Raw genomic sequence first — 10,542 nt, forward strand, 5'->3', positions numbered from 1 at the left:
GTACACAAAGCAGCAAGGAGGCAGGATTAGTCCTGCAGGCCTGAGGTTTTTAACTGGTACGTGCACAGCCACGATCACGCCTGCCCCTTAGGGTGGCACCTTGCTGGGACAGTTGCGCAGTGGGTAAGTCAGGATCACTCCCCTCAGAAAACTTGGTTACTGAGTGACATTACTGTTCCATAGGGCCACTCAAGCACTACCCCAGGCCTTGTTTAACAAACTGTTCTTAGTTAAGAACGAGCAATAGGACCAAACTTTAAAAAACTCTGAGCTACAGTTGCACAGCTGCACGCTGCATCTATACTCTGCTGCAGAGCAAGGTACAGATGAAAACCAAGGGTGAGGAGCTCCCCTATGCCATTTCAGTCCTCTGTAGTCCAAGCGTGTTCACAGGTGGTGTTTTGGTGATCGCTGAGACCACCGGAGTACAACCCAGCTCTCTGTCCCCCCGCCCAGAGGATACACATATCAAAGCAGATAATTTCCCTCTGCCACTTGTTTCTTAATGCCTCCCTGGTTCTGTATAACAAACGGGGAATATTTGACAGATGGATGTTTGCACTGGCTGACAGACCATAAGCTTACAATTCCTGGAATCCACTGTCAAGGCCGGCCAGGCTATCGCGCCACGATAGGAGCACATTTACTTCAGCCAGAGAGCAGAGAGGCTGGCCTGTCATTTCAGACAGAATTTTTATGTATTGCTTTGTACCAGACGGACGGATGGATGGACAATCTTATAGTTGTGACCTAAATCAACATTATATATTAAATTCAGCCCTTGGATAGGCACTCAATCTTTAAATGGCAGTACTGCAAAGATAATGCTCTGGGGCAGGGGGGAGAAAATGTGCGAGGTTTTCATTCTGCTCTCATCCCTCTTTTCTCCAGGTCTTACCTGCAGGTTCTGCTCACCCTCTCAAAACTGTGAATTCTCCAGCGACAGCTGGAACTGACATTTAACAGATGTAGTGTGCCCAGTCATCTTGGTCAGCATACCTCAAACCATTTCAGCATCGCCTCTAACTGGTGTGTGAAGGAGCCAGAAGTCAGTTCTGGTCTGCAGCCTTGTGCTGATCAGCTGCCGAGCCCAAGATAGGAGAACAGAGAAATGTGTGTTTCAACAAGCTCTTAAAACAGAAATACTTAATCCTATAAAAGGAAAAGCTATATTTAAAAATACATAGAATGCCAAAACTAACAAAGTAATGAAACGAGACAAGGTCATGCCTGTAAGTCCCTCTCCCCAGACAGCACAGTGGGACAGCTGAGAGGGCTCAGAGACAAATGAGGGAGAAATTGAGAGACACACTTAAAAGTAATGGCTGATCTAGAGCACATGGGTCAAGCAAGTTGTTTCCTCTTTCAGAATACGTGAGCGAGGCGATGCTCAAGCAAACTCAAAGCTGGTAATATTTCAGACTGTTACAAGGGAACAGGTAAAAAGATGCCAGACTACACAATCTCTCCTCAAACGCTTTTCCACGAAGTGTCACTGAGGCCAAAGAATTAGGAAGACTCAAAAGCCAAGGAATAATAAGCGCTGCGTGTCGGGAGGAATGAGAACATGCTTGACTGGGCTGCAGATGGCCAAAGTACAAAGAATGGAGAAATTCACAATTCAAAAAGTCAGCGGAGCATAGCAGAGAGCCCGACCCGCAGCAACGGCAAGCACTCCAGGCCACCAGCATCAGCAGGAGCCGCGGAAGAGCAGCATTCCTGCCAGCTCTGCTGCCTCCTGGGAAGCCTGGGACTAACATAGGCACGAGGGGAACTGCTGTCCCCCGGGGGAGCCCCCTCTGTCACTGCTCCCTTGGGAGGCTTTCAGCGGCAACGCAGTCTGGCCAAAAGGATGCTCAGGCATCAGTGCTCAGCAGGCTCTAACTATCCCGAGGGATTCTGGCACCTCCTCCCAGCAGGGTTACAGGAGGGGTGCCTGTGCAGGGCTGATGCCAGTTTTTGCACACATTCGCGAATAAAGCGCAACGTTTTAGTGATTAGGTTACCAGCTGCAGCAGAGGTGTGGATGGACTGAGAATGAGGATGGAGTGTAGCAGCTTCTTAAGGTACACTTTTTAGGGGGAAAAGCTGTGACTTTGAAGTGCAAAATCAATAGCTTTGCTTTTGCATTAAATGTTCATTGCTTATATGGTCTAGACGATTAAAGATCTTTCTGGGGACCACAGGAATTGTAATACCATATAAACAAAAAAAAAAGTCATGAAAATGTGATGACAAAAAAAGAAAGAGGATCAAATGAACTTCTAACACTCATTCTAGCCAAATAATGTAGAAATGCTTCATTTTTCCTACAGTGAACATTGGTTTACATTTTTTTAAATGAATTTGCCGAGACCACATTCACATACCACCACTGGCTTCCCACAGACATTTGAGCAATTGAATTTGACGGGCAACAGAGTTCTCAGAAAGCAAACGTCAGTCATGGAAACCTACATTTTAAATTCATACAGGCTAATATCCACCCCAGAGGCAGCTGTGTGTTCCCCCAGCCATCGGGAAGCACAAACAATATTGTGTTAACTAACACTGTCAATCACAAACCGAGCGATGCACCTCCACTGGAGAGCACGTGCAATAAATAGACACCAAAAGATGTTTTAAAGACAGTTGTGCATTAGATCAGTGATAGCAAACATCAGAGAGAAGCGTGATGGTGGAAACAGTGGGTACTTCAAATGTGGGTTTAGGTCCCTTCCACTAGTCCCTAGGAGTCTGAGACATGGCTGGGAATCCTCGATGCCCACGCAGGAACCCCCGCAGAAGGATGGATGTGGATAAGGGGCACAGAAAACCCTGCTTCCTCAGCTGCTCGTGAAGCTTCTATGGGAAGGTTCAAGTCCTTCAGCAGTTTCTCCCCGTGAACACTTTCCACCATTGCACGCTCCCACACAGAGGGTTTCATCACCCCCTTACAAGCCTCTCGCTTCCCAGGCACAAACGTAGCAAAAGCACTATGAAGGCACTACGGCGCCGGCATAAAACATGCTCCTCGTCCTCAAATGCAGTTTGTGACGCTGGGCTTTGTAGCCTACCTATTAGGGCAAAATCACCGGTCTCTGGATGAATAAAAGCAATCACACCACATTTTCTGTCAAAAAGCGTTCCCCCAGAGCAAGCCAGGAAGCAAAACTCAGAAAAGCTGCAATATTTACGTATTCCTTTAAAATTATTTCTGGCCCAAGGCCTGTAGGGCTGCTACATTAAGCCATTTTTATCACTCGAGGTGGCTACATTTTATCAACAGATTAGCCACTTTTTTTTTTTTTTTTTTTTTTCCCATTTCTTTATTACAAACTCCATTTGGCTGGCCCATGACAAGCTCCTGTGAGTCAACAGCCCCACTGCAACATTTGCAAGAGAAAGAGCAAGCCCCCTGCAGACCACTGTTATTTTTTGAGAGGACATCTCCATCTCTTGGGGCTGGACCACAGCAGCAAGGTGCTCAGGCTGGGGTTTGTGAGCCATTATTCACGTGCAGGAGCTCCTCTTTATAGTACGGTTAATTTTGATGGGAAGGGCTAAGACAGATGGGGCCAAGCTAGGCATCAGAATGAACTGTTAGGGACCCACGCAAGAGTTAAATTTTCTTGTTCGTGTTGGACATGAACCTAACCCTAAAAAGGCATGTCGGCAACGGTCAGCTATATGATAACATAACGAAAGCAAAAGGCACCATCGAGAGATTTTTCTAGAAACTGGATACGGGCTGGTAGGGCATGACATTTCTGACAGCAGCCCCAGCAAAACCCAGCATTCTCATATCCAGCTACACGCAGGGTTTCACCAGAAATCATGTTAGCCACCAGCTCCTACCCTTAAAAGGGAATCAGATCAGCAGGGAGAGGCAAGCCTGAGGTCAGAAAACTGCTGCTATTTCTTTGGGTTTGTTTTTTAAGTAAATGTTGGGCCAGCTCTTCAGCCTGGGAACAAAGTTTGAGGTTGAAAAGTGTTCCTGACAGAACCAGTTTGATGGGTGCCAGGCTACGGGCAAGACATTTCAGAAACAAGTGTCTAAAATTAGCCATCGCTAAATCACGTAGTCCAATGAAGCCATGTTCAGTTCCCACCTTGCTTTTCTTCCATTTCAGCCCAGATTCAAGAGAGCACTTAGGTACACATGCATAGCAGAAATTACCATCACCTTCGCTGTATAACATGTACTGTCAACCCAAAAACATATGTGGTAGCTGGTATTTCACTGAAAAATGGGATTTTTTTCCATTCATTTTCCTCTCACGGTTCACGAGAACTCTTTTCTCACCGTTTTTTCATCTGTAATTAGGCTTTGGATTATTTTTTCCCCTCTGTGGTCTTGTATTTTCTTAGGATACAGTTACACTTTCCTCTCCATATTACTCGTTTCTTCAGATTCATTTCATCGTTGGCATTTCCAGAGAAATGCCAAATTTGAGGACTTTCTGAAAAGTTCGTTAAAGCGCCCAGCCCTAAATCAACAACAAAGACATTCATTAAATGAAAGAGAACTCAGAATAATCCTCACTGATTCCTGACGGATAACTCTGACCACACAAGCACATCACTGCTCCCAGCACAGTGAGGTACCCGAGAGCTTGAAGAGACCATCAAAGGGAAAACACTGAGATACTTTAGCCCTTTCTCTCTCCTAAGGTGTACTCAGGGCTAAGGTGAACAGCCTGCTTCCTATGGTGCAAATAGGCTACAGCTTTCCAAAGCACTCCTCCCCACGACCTACATCACAGCTGCCACCACCCTACGCGTCTTTCGAAGCAAGCAGCAAGGCTGCAGGGCACAGACACACATGCATCGCATCACAACGTCACACAGCCACACCACCCCAGAGCCAGAAACCCAAACACGGCCGGGCCTGGCTGCTCCGTGCTTGCACACAATGCCAGCGCCGACGTCACCCCCAGCACCTCTGCACCACGTGCTGGCCTGCAATGGGAGACTACAGCTTGCTCTACGTCACCTGCCAAGACAAGGTAAGAAGCATTTTAATCCTAATACATAAGTACTAGCAACAGCGACAACATCTCTGACAACTGATGCTCTTCTAACAGAAGCCCTCTTATACTGAGAACTATTATTTTAATTAACAATTGAAAAGCACAGTCTAGGGATGAGGTAATTTCTAATTGTTGCAGTGGGGTTTAAGAAGGTATCACTGTTACTAATAGAAGTTACTGACCCCATCAGAAATTATGGGTTCAGGTCCTTTCCCCTACACTAAGCAGACAGTCAGACCAGACAACCCAGCATTAAAACCTACAAATCTGTGAAAAATTCACTGCGGTCAATACACTGCAGTTCATAATGATTATTTTTTGTCCACAGTGCTGCTGTTTGTTTCAATCCATTTAGCAATATTCATTAGCTCCCCACTTCAAATTAGGGTAATTGAGAGTAAGAGAACATGTAACGGTTTTTTACTAAGGGCGACGTGCCACATTCCCTTCCCTGATTCATTTGCTGACTCTGTTGACTTGCAATCACGTTTTACCAGGAATCATTCTTCAGAAATGCCAAATGCATTACGAAAAATGTTGTGCTGTCCCTTTCTTACCATCTCACTATCACTAAAGATTTTAAATCATATGTTTCTCTTCCCATTTATTCTATTATCTTACAAGGGGAGGATATTAAACTCCTATGCCAACACGGTTTTGCCTCTGACCCTTTTTCATGGCTGAAACCACAGATATTGAAGCCGTAGAAAAACTCATGTGTGTCACCAATCCTTAAAATAAATACTAAAAAATAGTCTTACGACAAAACCGATGTTAACCATACCATTGCTTGGGATACTTCACATTCTTCCTCTCAAGGAATCTCAGTCACCCGCATTAAATGACTCCCAATTGAGACATGAGAACTGGCAGCAGCATAAATACCCACGGAGCCCTGGCTGGTACAGCTGACAGCCAGCTGGGATCAGAATGGCAACAAAAGATAACACTGAGTCTGGACAAGCAGCTCAGGTACCAGTCTGAAATTTGGAGCGCCCTTGGGTTCCTACTCCAGCAAGTTTTGTGTCTGACAGCAGGCAAGTCACCCAAGCCTTTCTCTGCCTGAAATTCCCATCTGGGAAATGAACATAGTGGCCCTTGCCTCCTGCTAGGGAGGTGCCAAGCTCCTACAGGAATGCATGCCCTCAGATAGACAAGAGATGGGCAGGGGAACCAGAAAAAAAACCCACCTTTGTGTCCACAGGAAAATCAGTTGCAGAAGAGGACAAATCAGGATTAAAAAAAAGTTTAAACTCCATGTCTGGAGTGACAGTAAAACACAGATATGGCACTGTGTGTGCACCCAATGCAACATGCACAAAAGCAACACAGGACTATCTCCTTTTTGTAATAGCAGTGTTGTTGTAGCCATGAGGGTCCAGAACTGTCAGGCAAGACCTGAAGGAAAGGTCACATACGTCAGTCAAGCAGCTACTAATACAGTTCAAAAAAACAGCTGAGCTCTTGCGTATACAAAGCCTTCTGCATGTGCTTTGCTATCTCACAGCCTTCCTGGTGAGGCAGGGAATAAGCATTATCCCCATCTGCCAAAAGATAATCTGAGTTTGAATGGCCTACTGAACACTGCATGTGAAATTACACGGACTTCCATTCAGCTCAAGTTCCCAGCTCTCCCTCCACAATGCTCATCGTGTGTCAGGACCCAGTTTCAAGTTCATTACCTTCATGTTTTGAATTAGCCCCTACCTGCTGCATACAAATGTACTATTTGCAGCTAACACTTCAACGGCTTTCAAAAACAGTGAAAACTCTCAGAAGAGATGAGCTCGGTCCTTCCAGCACTGTTGCACGACTCGGGTTCCCAGGTGCTGCGCTCTGTTTTGCCATGGATTCCCGGCATCACCGGGGCACATCATTAAATCTCCTCACAACACCGTCTCTCCTGGGTGTACACTAGAAATCACAACGATGCGTGTACGACTTCACTGGGGAACGGCACAGATTAGCAACTATGACCTGCTTTGCACTGCACGGATGGAAGACACTGTGGACATGTGAACCACAAAGTTAATACAGGATAACTATGTATTTCTTCATTCAAATCATCAGCTGCTGATTTGTAATGGATTTCTCTTGCTGATTGCACGTAATAGCAATATGCATGTCCTTTGTTTATGAATGTAAAAGACCCACGGCACGCCTCAGCTGTCTGCTAGTAGTTGGCACAAAGGGCATTCGCCCTACAATTCTGCAACCGGTATCAGACCCGATCTGGAGACTGCCCAGTCTCTGCCATAATTCAGCTGGTTTTGTGCTTCCTCATAGCTGGTGGAGGGGAGCAAAGTGGTGTTGGCTCCCTACTGATTTACACCACCCAGTGTCTGTGTCAGTCTGATATGCAAAACAGTTTTTCCATTTGACCATATGAAACGTATTAAAGAGACCTGCCACGCATTTGCAATTAGGCACTGAAAAAGAAAGTGACAAGAGTCAACGTCTGCTTTGAGAAAGTTCCGGTTTAGGCCAACAGAACTGAATTTCACAAACCTTTGGGGAAGATGCAGTTTTTTAAAAAGTGGCTTTATTTTCCCAGGATATGAAAGCTGCAGGACCGAGAATAGAAGGACGAGTTATAAGCCTTTCAAAGCAGGGATTTATCATGGAAATTCTGACAACCGTCAATGTGAGCAATGCCGCCAGGCACCACTCTCGATCCACAGCATCTTTCAAACCTGTCAGGAGTTTTTAGAAAGGGCTAAAAATAAATGCAGAAACGCAGCAATATATACACACACACATATATATACATATTATTGTTCGAAAAAGAACAGGTGGTCCCGCCAGCAGTGTAAACATAGACGACTCTTGAAAACAGCTAACAAACACCCGGCTAAGCAGCCTTTCCTAGCCATTCAAGCAGCACATTCAGAGCTTTCCTTGAGTTCTCCCAGTCTGCAAGCCATAATCATCTGGGATCCTGACTCTGTCATGACAAGGCCTGAGGACTTCCAAGCGTCTTGATCTCCTTCACCCGACGTATTCACACAATTCCACCCTCCTGACCTCCCATGGATTATTGCCCTTCTGAAAATAACACACATGGAACAGCTGGTGGGGCCAGAGACATCTTGAATGTAAATAGCACAGGTCCCCGAGACGTTTATGTCCTCTCCTCTAGCTCCCCACCACTTGATCTGACCCCTATCCTCATATAACAAAGATGAGTATATACTGCAGGGGAAAATGGCTCAGGGCACTATGGACAGCTCAGAAGGACTGAAACGGCAAGCCTGGATGACGGCATGTTGAAACCCATCAGGTCCACCACCCGCAGGGAAGGCAAAGAAGAAAACTGGAAGCAGCCCTGGAGCCTCAAAATTTATCCTGAGCCTGCAGCAAAATAAGAGGATTACATCTTACCCCAGATTCCAGTTATGCCTCCCCAGCCCACCACAGGAAGAAGACTGAGGTCACAGGTTGTATCACACACATAAATTCTACTGCTTGGGCACTTGTGCGTAGGTGTGAAAAAGCATAACAGAACAACTTTGCTAGGAAGCCACCGTAAGGCTCAGCGTGATCTCCCCGTAGCTCTCTTACCCTGGGCGCTTACAAAAAAGCGACTACCATTTACACTTCTACCATCTCCTTTAATTTCAAACCACTTGGTGTAATACATATTCACAAAAAGCAAAGGAGGTGGTAAAGATTAAAAGCACCAAATGGTTAAATGCTGCCACAGGGGAGCATGTCTGCCACCGCATCAGAGCAGGACGCAGCATCTCAAACACTGGCAGCTCTCCCACTGCACCCAAACAGCTCCACCATGCAGACATGAAGAGTCCACCCGACGTGGCTGGGAACAGCTTATCCAGCTTGCTTCTGGAGGTTCCTTCTTACTCCAGCCTTCCTTTGCGCAGGAAAAGCACTTTTTCAAAGTTGAAGAGAAAACTGGCCTGCTGTTATCCCAGAGAGGCGCATAATTGAGTCGGCATGATGCCGCAGACTACCAAATGCAGCAGATGGCTGTAGGCATCATCCAGTTTAGGATGACAAAGTTTGAACAAAAGAAAAACAGAAGGCAGGGAGTGCATCTTCTGTGCTAGATTACAGGGCAGGGGATGAACCTTCACACAATCGGTGTGTTGCCCACAGCGCACCAGCCGGCTTCCAGCTCTCTTGCTACCACACCGACAATGACCAAATGCCCGCGCCTGGAATTTAAAAGGAAAAGATAGGGAAAATCATGCCGCCCTAGGCAAAAGGGACATGAAACAACTGACTCCTCAATACCCTGTTTCTAAAATCCACCGAAGAAAATCTTTGAAAATGTCCTCATGACACCAACTCTAAATGCCATGACTTGACTTCCAGGACTGTCCCACATAACCTGCAGCAATTCAGAAATAAAAATATGACCTGCAAGTATCGACAGACCATTTCACTGCTGGAAGGTAAACTGCTGATGTGAAAGCATGCAGAAAAGGAGACGAGATGCATAGATCTGTATGCCGTACCAGGAATGGTGCCTTGAGGGAGGGGCTTGGTCTCCAGTGGCATTTAGGAGTGTATTCTTGCTGATTCCACCCCAAAGGATCACAGAAATTAGGAGTGGAAACATTCTTTCCATTTCCCCAGGCGCCTTGCTCACAAAGCAGCTGGCTACAAGGTTCACAGCAACAGACAGACTGGAGTACACAAGAGCGATACAGCTCCACAGGAAAGAACACAGCACACTCGAACAATTTATAAATAAATTTCTGCACTTTGCAAACACAATACAGTTTGCATGCCCAGACTGACTAGTTTATAATAGCCACCATGGTCACCGATCCTTGCAGGACACAGAGACATCACCGTTAGCTCTACAGTCAGAATGGTGAAAGCTGTTCTGGCTGCAGGGTAAAGCGTCCTGTGACTCTGAACATGAATGCTGCGCGTATTCTTACCCACGTTGCAAGAGCGGAGACCTGCCACTTACAACACCTGAGGCTGTGCTAGCCATCGTCACCTCAAGGGACCAGAGCGAAAGCACCTGAATTGGACTTAGAGCGCCAGCCATGGAAACATTTTGGGGTGGAAGGGGTAGTTGGAAGAGTAGGAAAACATTTTGTGCTAGAGCAGAGCAGCAGACACTCCACCAAAAAGCCGCTCTGGCAAGCAAAGTACCTGGCCATTAAGACGTATTCCGTGCACTCCATGGAGCTTCCCCAAAGAGGCACATGCCCCACAAGAGCAGGGCACGGAGCTACCGTGCTTGCCATGAGCTGCTTGTGGCTCTTTGGGCAGTCACACCGGCCTGGTTATGCCACCACGCTCCTCCAGCAGCCAGCATCACTGCCAGCTTCCCAGAGCAGCTGCAGCCTGTGCGGTGCAGAGCTGTGGGAGAACGTGTCCAGCCCAGCCCAGTCCCCTTGCTGAGCAAAAAGCCCTCGGGAAGGAACCAAAGAAGCCAAGGCAATATAAGTCTATTTTCTGACCCCTACCATTCAGAGGGGAAAAGCTCACCTACCTAAGGGGTGTCCAGATGCTATTTGTGTCTCCACTAGGCAGACATTTTATGGTAAAT

This window comes from Falco naumanni, chromosome 2 (genome assembly GCF_017639655.2).
Source record: "Falco naumanni isolate bFalNau1 chromosome 2, bFalNau1.pat, whole genome shotgun sequence".
NCBI classification, from domain to species: Eukaryota; Metazoa; Chordata; class Aves; order Falconiformes; family Falconidae; genus Falco; species Falco naumanni.